The sequence below is a fragment of the Pollicipes pollicipes genome, unplaced genomic scaffold (genome assembly GCF_011947565.3).
Source record: "Pollicipes pollicipes isolate AB1234 unplaced genomic scaffold, Ppol_2.1 Scaffold_2555;HRSCAF=2994_pilon_pilon_pilon, whole genome shotgun sequence".
Lineage (NCBI taxonomy): Eukaryota > Metazoa > Arthropoda > Thecostraca > Pollicipedomorpha > Pollicipedidae > Pollicipes > Pollicipes pollicipes.
The window spans coordinates 9,759,636-9,768,337 of NW_023596136.1; the positions used below are offsets into that span (position 1 = coordinate 9,759,636).

The window sequence follows — 8,702 nt, forward strand, 5'->3', positions numbered from 1 at the left end:
TCAGAGAGCCCGCGTCCTGAATCATTCGGCTGCTCACGCAAGTTGGTCCGGGAAGTCCGGTCCGGTCCGGTCCGGTCCGGCAAGTTGGTCCGGGAAGTCCGACCCACCGTGAGAGGACGTTCCTCGACGTCTGCCTTGATCTGCTTGTAGAGCGGCAAGTCCTGTCGGTCGTCCTGCTCGCCCGACAGCCGGTAGCTGGTGAGGAAAGCCTTCATGTCCTCCATCAGCGCCTGCTCGGTTACGTCCTCCTTATTGCGCAGCTTCAGCGTCTTCAATCAGGTCATCCTTGCGCTGTTTGACGAAGCGTCGCCACACGCCCTTGACAGTGCTCACCCCCAGACTCCTGCCGGCCGCCGTAACAGCTGTCAGTGGGACAGGCGTGACGCCAGGATATGCCGCAGGCTCACGAAACAGCGGCGCTTTCGGGCACAGCCGACCCTGGACTCTGTATATTTCAAGCAGATGAAATCGTACCCAGCGACTCTTAGGCATTTCTCGGGGCTCGAAAGTCGGTGGAGAAGGACACCACAGTATTTAAAGACTTTCTCCCACGCAATACCCGTAGGGGTTGCAAGACAAATTCACAAAGTTCAAAGGGACTGAACTTGTACCTGGCACGTCCCCGGGGCATGGCCCATGCAGAGTTGCCTCACTTTACACTACACTTTGGATAGTCACGAATAATTCCAATTTCGTGCTGCTCTTAAGAAATACAATCGTACATGGTAAGGCATAACACCGGTAAGACCAGACTTATGATTCATGAAGCCAAGTACCTGGGCCATGTACAGGGATCAAACCCACAGAATAAAGCGTGCTAGCGGAATCTGCAGCAGTCGGACTTCAAAACACGTAAGGCAAGCAACTAACGGAAGCTGCACAAAACCACCTGAGCTATCTCTCCGCTTGCATCGCCTTGACCACATATTGCACCAACCATGCACAAAACCACCTGAGCTATCTCTTCGCTTGCATCGCCTTGACCACATATTGCACCAACCAGACAGGCAAGCGGTTCATCATAATTAGCCAAAACAAGCCGGTTCACAAAATTTGGGATGCAACAGATTTCACCACAACAAAGGCACCGAATCAGCCCCAACGTTTCCGCATCGAATCTTGACCAGCATAGCCGATACTGTCACGGCAATGATCAGTGGGACGCGAGAGAAAGGCCGGTCTTCGCCCAACTGACCACTGGTGCCCACCGATCGCCCACCTGCCAAATTTGCGGTTGTACTCGGTGCAGATCTCCACCCAGGTCTTGCGCTTCTGACGCAGCGCCGGCGAGTCGAGCCGCGCGCTGCCGATGACGTCATAGGCCCGGAAACAGCGCTGGATCAGGTAGTGTTTGTCTGCGCTCGACAACACTTCGGCCGACTTCCGACAGGAGGCGTCCAGGGCGGCGGCCACGTCCTCCGCCGAGCACGCCGACTCGGCCGACGGGGTGTTGGCTCGGCTGGCAGGCACGGGGTCACAGGTCACATATGGGTCACATGGTCCTGCTGGATGCGCGCGGGCCAGACTGACAACGACGGGGCCATCGATCGCATAAAGGTCATGTGACGTTGCCCCAGGCGTGCGGGTTCGGCTGGCAGGGACGGGGTCATAGGTCACCGGTCACGTGACGTTGCCTCAGGCATGCTGGGCAGGAAGACAAGGACGAGGTCACATGTCGATCGTGTTGGACACGCTGATGGGGGCGGTGCACAGTTCACCAAAGGTCACGCACATACGATCACAGTCCACTGCAAACCATCTCATTCCATGGACTGACAGCTTCGACTATGCAGCTTATGGCAAGGAACTGGAGCTAACGTAACGGCCAAGTCGGACACATAGGCAACTGCAACCAAACGTGTTAGCTACGAATTCAATCCGAGCTCTGTGCATTTCAGGCCCTGGTGCACAATAATTTGGAAGACAACCGGGGTAATGGGCAACGTCGTAGGCGTAGGAACGTTTCAAAAAGTGGGGGCCAAGCTCAGGGTGTACTTCAGGAACTGTTTTTTGGAAAGCGAGCCCGATGACCGGGGGGAGGGGGGAGGGGAGGGATGGAGATTGTTGTCACTCTTTACTCAAATGTCACGGCTACTACGCTAGCTATGCATCTAGAGCTGTTTATCACTGATGCACAATCTTGCCTATTCGAGTCATCCGTCATTTGGCAAATAAGGCTATCCAGCTTTCCTAGATTTATCGTCCATTTTAACATTGTCTTTCCTGGGGAGACGAAATTCCGTGCGGGGGTAAGTATTTTGGGTCATTAATGAAGCATTTGCCTCCACAGTGTAGATGCCAAAATACGGCATGGATGTAGGCTGGTGAGAATTTTGAAAGTGGATCGATGGCTCACATTGCGCCAGGTTTTTCATGCATCTCCATTTCGCTGGTTGCTTGTCAAGAAATACGACGTCGCAGCATTTTAGGCGGAAACAAGTTCGGGAGCTTGAAACTGCTGGAAACAATGTGACAAAATACCTAAAACTGGAGACTCTCTTTTAAGAACCAAGCCACATAATAAAGCCCATCCGTCGTATGTTCCCTATCTGGGCCCCGCTCCTGTCCGCCGTCAGTGGTCGCTGCCCTGGCCCGCATGTCTCCCGCATGACTGACTGCGGGCTGATCGAGTGGCTCCTTTGTTGCATACTTTTGTATCAGCGTTACTTGTACATGGTGTATGAAACATGTGTTGGACACCTGCAACAGCATTTTTCCAGAATTATCTTCCCTTACACCACACCATCGCAGAAAAATAGCCTACGGGGAAACTGTCTGCCTTAGGTATGGATTCGCCCAACGGACACTTCATTGCCCATCATGCAACGCACGCGACTTGATCTGCTTTTGTGTGTAGGCGGGGGCGTAGCCAGAGCCTTGCCAAGCGGGAACACAGGGTTGACAAAAGCCCATCTTATGGTGACCTCCCCCCCCCCCCCAAAGAAAAATCCACGGATATGGCTTACTTGTTAACAAGTGGCACGGTTTTCTTCGTTTCATTGTTACTTTTACCTTGTAACGAGAACACAAACCAGAAGCTACCGTGAGCTCAATTCCGTTTGCATTTTGAGGTAAATAAGCTGCATAAATCAGGCGTCGAACGACTGCATGAAAGAAATCATCGGCGCTCTTAATTTACAATGGTTAGCTGACTCTTTCTAAGCCGATATAATTCAGAAGCATTGTCACTTTTTATCTGGGTTCTACAGACATTGAGGTCATCGCGAAGGTAGATTGTAGATCGATATGTTTGATCCAGATTTGAAGACGAGAATTAGATTGCAAATCGAGTGGTCAACCTCGGCACCAGGCGTTGCAGTCTCCATAATCCGCGGAGCGTTAGCTCAGCAGCTAATATTTAGGCGTAGCCCACCGGTGGACGAAAATGATGACGCTTCTGAAATGATTACCTTTAAACACTTCAAATAGTTATACAAGCTACGTGGCGTAATTTTGAGCATGTGCACTCGAAAATTTTACAACCACAAGCCTCGTCCCCAGGCGTTGCAGTTTCCGTAGGCCGCGCAGCGTCGGACTGGCAGCTAATATTAAGTTGTGGCCAACGGGTGGACGAAAATGACGACGCTTCTGAGAAAGTATCCTTGGACGCTTCATGATATCAGATCGTGTATTTAAAAGGCAGTCTGGGGGCGTATTTCACGCGTGCAATTTTTTGATTGATGAAAGGAACGGATTGGCCCCTAAAGCACAGCGAAGTGGGGTTGGAATCTAGTGGTTGAACTGGAAGAGTGAGGGTAAAATCTCTATTTTTCGTGTTTCCGCAGCTATTTATCTGTCCAGAAAACAGATTAGCACGGCGCCCGCTATCTGGTGGCACTTGCAGTGGCCGAAACTTATCGGTTTTACGGAAGTTGCAACCCAGACTATCCTTGTCCTTGCTCTCGAGGTTGCGGCGAACATGTTCAAGCCTATTGATGTAATTTGTTTCAATAATACCTTCTGAAAGAGATAAACGTTCTCAGGCAAACATGGCATAACCTTGCCCGTTTTTTCAAGTTCCTTTGACCCGCGCTTTTCAACAATAATGAGAGCCCCACTCTACTCAACAATAATGAGACCCCTTATTCCCTTCCAGGCAAGGGGCCTCTTGAGTAGAACACCACGGGTACATCACCGTTTTCGGCCAAGGGTTGAAGGGCCATTTGGTTCTCCCTGACTACAGATTGCAGATGAAATGGGGTTCATAATTTGCATTAACACGGTTAGCCCATGTTCGTCTTATAATGCTCAAGGTCCTGTCAGAGCTGATTACTTATAAGAAAACTATGTAATATGGTGCTGAACATGCGTGCTCGCAAGCCATAGTACTAACAGCCTCGACGCCCGGAGTTGCAGTCTCCAGGCCGTGCGGCGTTGCCCTTGTGGCTGTCAGATTAAGTGATGGTCAATGAGCAAACGCAAAAGATGACACATCTCAAGGGAGATGGCTGGTGAACTAGGTAAATCGGCATGGATGTTAAATGCAGTGCAAAAGTAAGCCAAATGCAATCTTAATCTCAAAAGTGGGAAGGCCAGTTAACATTGCTGGCCTCCCCACCTTGAAAAGTGGGGGGAGGGGCATGACCCCCTGCCCACCCCCCCCCCTGTTCCTACGCCCACGGGCAACGCAAAGGTATATTTCACCAATGCACCATCCGAATACCAGTTGTGACCAGATGACAAGCTTGCCACAGAGACAACTGTAGCCGAGAGGCTGAAATTCAACGTTTCCATTCTGTAGCAGCGTGTAAAGCACTAGAGAAATACTTTTAGGCAGATGACAGCCCACTTTTCCGTAGCCTTTACGATATCATTTTTAACATAATTTATTATTTATATTGCTGATGTCATGATCTACTTATTTCTCGAAAAACACGATCGGAAAGTGGGCAGAGGGAAGAAGGGGGTCATCACCCACACACATGCCACCTGGGGGAGAGCACCCAGCGTCCGCTTTCAACAAACTGTGTGCAGCAGTGAGGAAAGGCCAAATATTCTAAGAACAATATGTCTCAGCTTAATGTTAGTCTGGTGCGATTTCTTTTCGCGAACCTCAAACATTGCAGAAGGCGACTGATTGCTCGACGCCAGAGAAAAGTGTAGGAGCCGGACATGATGGTGCTCCACCCACTTTCGGTGCGAAATTGAGCATGGAACTTCCGCTCATGCGTGAGAATGGTTGACGAAGAAGCTAGGCCTCGACCCATCACTTTTTGAGACACCTTCATACGCTCCTGGGCACATTAACAAACTAACATTTCAGCACGCGAGGGCCCAAAACTGATAACATTCGGATAACGTGTTCAAAAAGGTCGCCAAAGATCGAAAAGTCTACCATTTTCGTGAACTGTCGCGCACGTATAAAGCCAACGCTGCTACGTCTCCGCCCAGCCTAGTGGAGGAAGCAGAGGCCCAGCTCGACTTCTGGGCTGAGCGTCGTGCCGCTGACCGTGCCTTGAGGCGGGGATGTTTTCCGACCACCCGACCGGAGTGCGTGCATCAGTGTCGGGGGAGGGGAGGGAGGACGGGGCTGACATCTGATATTTCCGGGACGAGACGCGTCTCAGGTTGCGCCTGTCCCCCGTGGTGATCACTGGCGGACGGGCCTCCTGTCGCCTTCGCTGGGCGGAATCGGCACCGAGACGGCCACCGCCGGCGGCGGGCGAAGTACGGCGGCGGCGGGGCCGGCCAGTCGGGCCCGCGCGCGGCCGCCGGCCGTCGGCGGCGCGCGGCGGCGGCAGGGGGCGCCGGCCGCCGCCAGCCGGCAGCTGTCGGCCGCCGGACCGGACCGGTCTCCCACGGCGCCGGAGGGCGTCGGGCCGTGACGTCAGCGGCGCCGGCCGCAACAGCCCCGGCGGCCGGGCCGAGACGAGCGACCGACCGACGGCACGCCCGCGACGGGACAGCATGGCACCAGACGGCCGGCAGACGCCCACGCTCAGGGCTGACACCAGGACGGAGAACACACTGGCAGACTGACAGACGGGCAGACCGAAGGACCCGGACCAGTAGGCTGACAGAGGACACTTGCGGACAGGCAGGAGACCGGCCATCGGAGATAAGCGGACGGAGACTGGAGAACGCACACTGGCGGACCGGACACGGAGGCAGACGGACGAAGCTAGGCGGGAGACCGCGGGCGGAGAGAGGCCCCATGTAGAGGCTGACAGGCGAGCCGACAGGCTGACCATGGATAAGAGCGTAATGGATGTCAGTCGGCAAGGGACTCGACAGAATATGCCACCGATAACACGCCACACACACACACACACACACACACACACACACACACACACACACACACACACACACACACACACACACACACACCACACACACACACACACACACACATATATATATATATATATATATATATATATATATATATATATATATATATATATATATATATATATATAATATAAATGGTAAATTGTTCGGAGAAGGTGCATCACACATACAAAGACAAGGTGACACAGACACACTTGTGAAATACATCCTAGCAAGGCAACTCGTTCATACGGAGTACCGAAGATGGTGCAAGTTATCATCACCAAGGCTGGCAGCTGCCGTCTACAAATTATAAACATGCCGCGTCAGTTACGACGTTTCATTAGGAATGCCATCATCTCGATTCCCGGTAACTAACGATTGTTGATATAGCTCTAAATATGCTCCATCCGGACGGAGTCAATTAAAATGACTGGCGATTCCCCGCGTGCGCAGTCACGTGCCTCTGCCTGCCCCTGCAGGAAAACCAGACCGCTGGAGCGCGCGTGCTCGAGGTGTGGACGTGGACGGCGTCACGCGATCTGCGCGGAGGGCGCTCCACTGCAGAGCAGATCGACGCCATGACGACCGGCGTCCGTGGCGCTCGAAAAGTCTGGCAGGGTAAGGTGCGGGACAAAACCTACAGCTTCTTACAGCCGGTAGGATTAGGAATTCCCCCGACCTCAAACCCGTGCTGCAGGAGTGCTGCTGAGCGGGTCATGGACTTCCGCCCAGTAAAGGTTCCGTGGCAGAGCCAGAGCCTGTGACATACAAACTTCGATAAACTATCGTGCGCAAACGAAACGACAAACATCTTCAGCCAGTCGTAAATCGATATTTACATTACATCACACAGGTTGGGTGTTGCGCACTTACAACAATAGATGGGGAGTGCACAGCTAGACAAAATTTGAATTAGGTGAACAGCTGCACAAAAGATACGCTAGATGCACATACAGTTACTGAGGAATAGTATTGAATAACCCGCGATGGAACACAGCCGACTGCAGGGCACCCAAGACGGAACACAGCCGACCGAGCACGGCGCCCAGGACGGAACACAGACGACCGTGCAAGGCGCCCAGGACGGAACACAGCCGACCGAGCACGGCGCCCAGGACGGAACACAGACGACCGAGCAGGCGCCCAGGACGGAACACAGCCGACCCGAGCAGGGCGCCCAGGACAGAACACAGACAAGCAGACGACGCCCAGGACAGAGCACAGAAGACGAGCAGGACGTCCAGGACGACGGCCGTCGGTGGCCGTCCAGGATGCCCCGCTCGCCAATTCCGCGGAAGGGGGAGGGGGACGGACGGCTGCGCGAGTCTGCCGGGCGGTCGGAGACTCTAGCCGGGATCAGAGATGAGATGCCTTTCCGGGACGATCGGGCAGAAGGGAGTAGGAGGGAGACAGCTCCACTCGGGCAGAAGGGAGCAGGAGGGAGACAGCTCCACTCGGGCAGAAGGGAACAGGAGGGAGACAGCTCCACTCGGGCAGAAGGGAGCAGGAGGGAGACAGCTCCACTCGGGCAGAAGGGAGCAGGAGGGAGACAGCTCCACTCGGGCAGAAGGGAGCAGGAGGGAGACAGCTCCACTCGGGCCTTCCGGCGAGCAAGCAGCTCCGGGCGGGTCTGGCGGATGGGGTTCGGACAGGCCATGGCTTCAGGAGGTCTGCCGTGGGGGAAGGAAGGGCTCCGGGAGGGTATGCCAGGCGGTAGGGCGGCTTCAGGTCCTCCTGCTGCATGGGAAGCGCGAGTGTGTGAAGCATATAGCTCCCGCCTCCAAGAGGGTCTTCCAGGGAAAGCACCTGCAGTTAACTCTCCTTGGGGGGGGGGGGGGGGGCTCCAGCTCAGTCCGGTGGAACGGAGGCAGTCCCAGGCATGTGAGCCTGGAGCTGAGCTTCCATCGGACCTGGCCGGGCGGCACGAGGTGCTGGGAAGTGATTTTGGACGGGTGTGCAAAGGGGGGAGACGGCTCCAGGTGGGTCAGCCGGGTGGGAGGCGGTCAAGGACGGATCTGCCGCGGACCGCGAGACGGCGAGGGATGACTGGGCCTGTCCGGGAGAGATAGTCGCTGCAGTCATCCCTGGAGCTGGAGCCCAGGCTCACCTGGAGGGCGATGACGCAGGCTCCTGCTTGACCGAGTCAGCCGGCGTGTCATCCAGCTGGCGGGGACAGCTTGCGCGGCGGTTCGTCCGTCTCATCTTTTACCGTCGACGGTGGCGACATCTCGTCCAGGTCGTCCCCGCCCGGGTTGGACTCCAGCCACTCCAGTAGCTTCTGGAACATCACCTCGTTGGGCACGGCCATCGAACCGAGCGAGTCGGGCCCGCCGTCGTCTTCCAGCGCCATCTCCTCGCGACTCTCCTTGCGGAACTGGATGCTATGCCGTTTCCACAGGTCCTTCAGCTGCTGCACCGTCTTGTGG

The 8,702-nt window shown here is 54.8% G+C and overlaps 1 long non-coding RNA gene across 1 annotated transcript; it reads right to left on the reverse strand.

The window, feature by feature from the left end:
- Positions 1-275: 275 nt before the first annotated feature.
- Positions 276-8,428, reverse strand: LOC119113191 (uncharacterized). The gene is made up of 3 exons (XR_005095847.1): positions 8,384-8,428; positions 1,220-1,459; positions 276-343 (listed from the first exon to the last, which is right to left on the reverse strand). It is a non-coding gene; the product is annotated as an uncharacterized LOC119113191 (long non-coding RNA).
- Between the last annotated feature and the right edge of the window lie 274 nt (positions 8,429-8,702).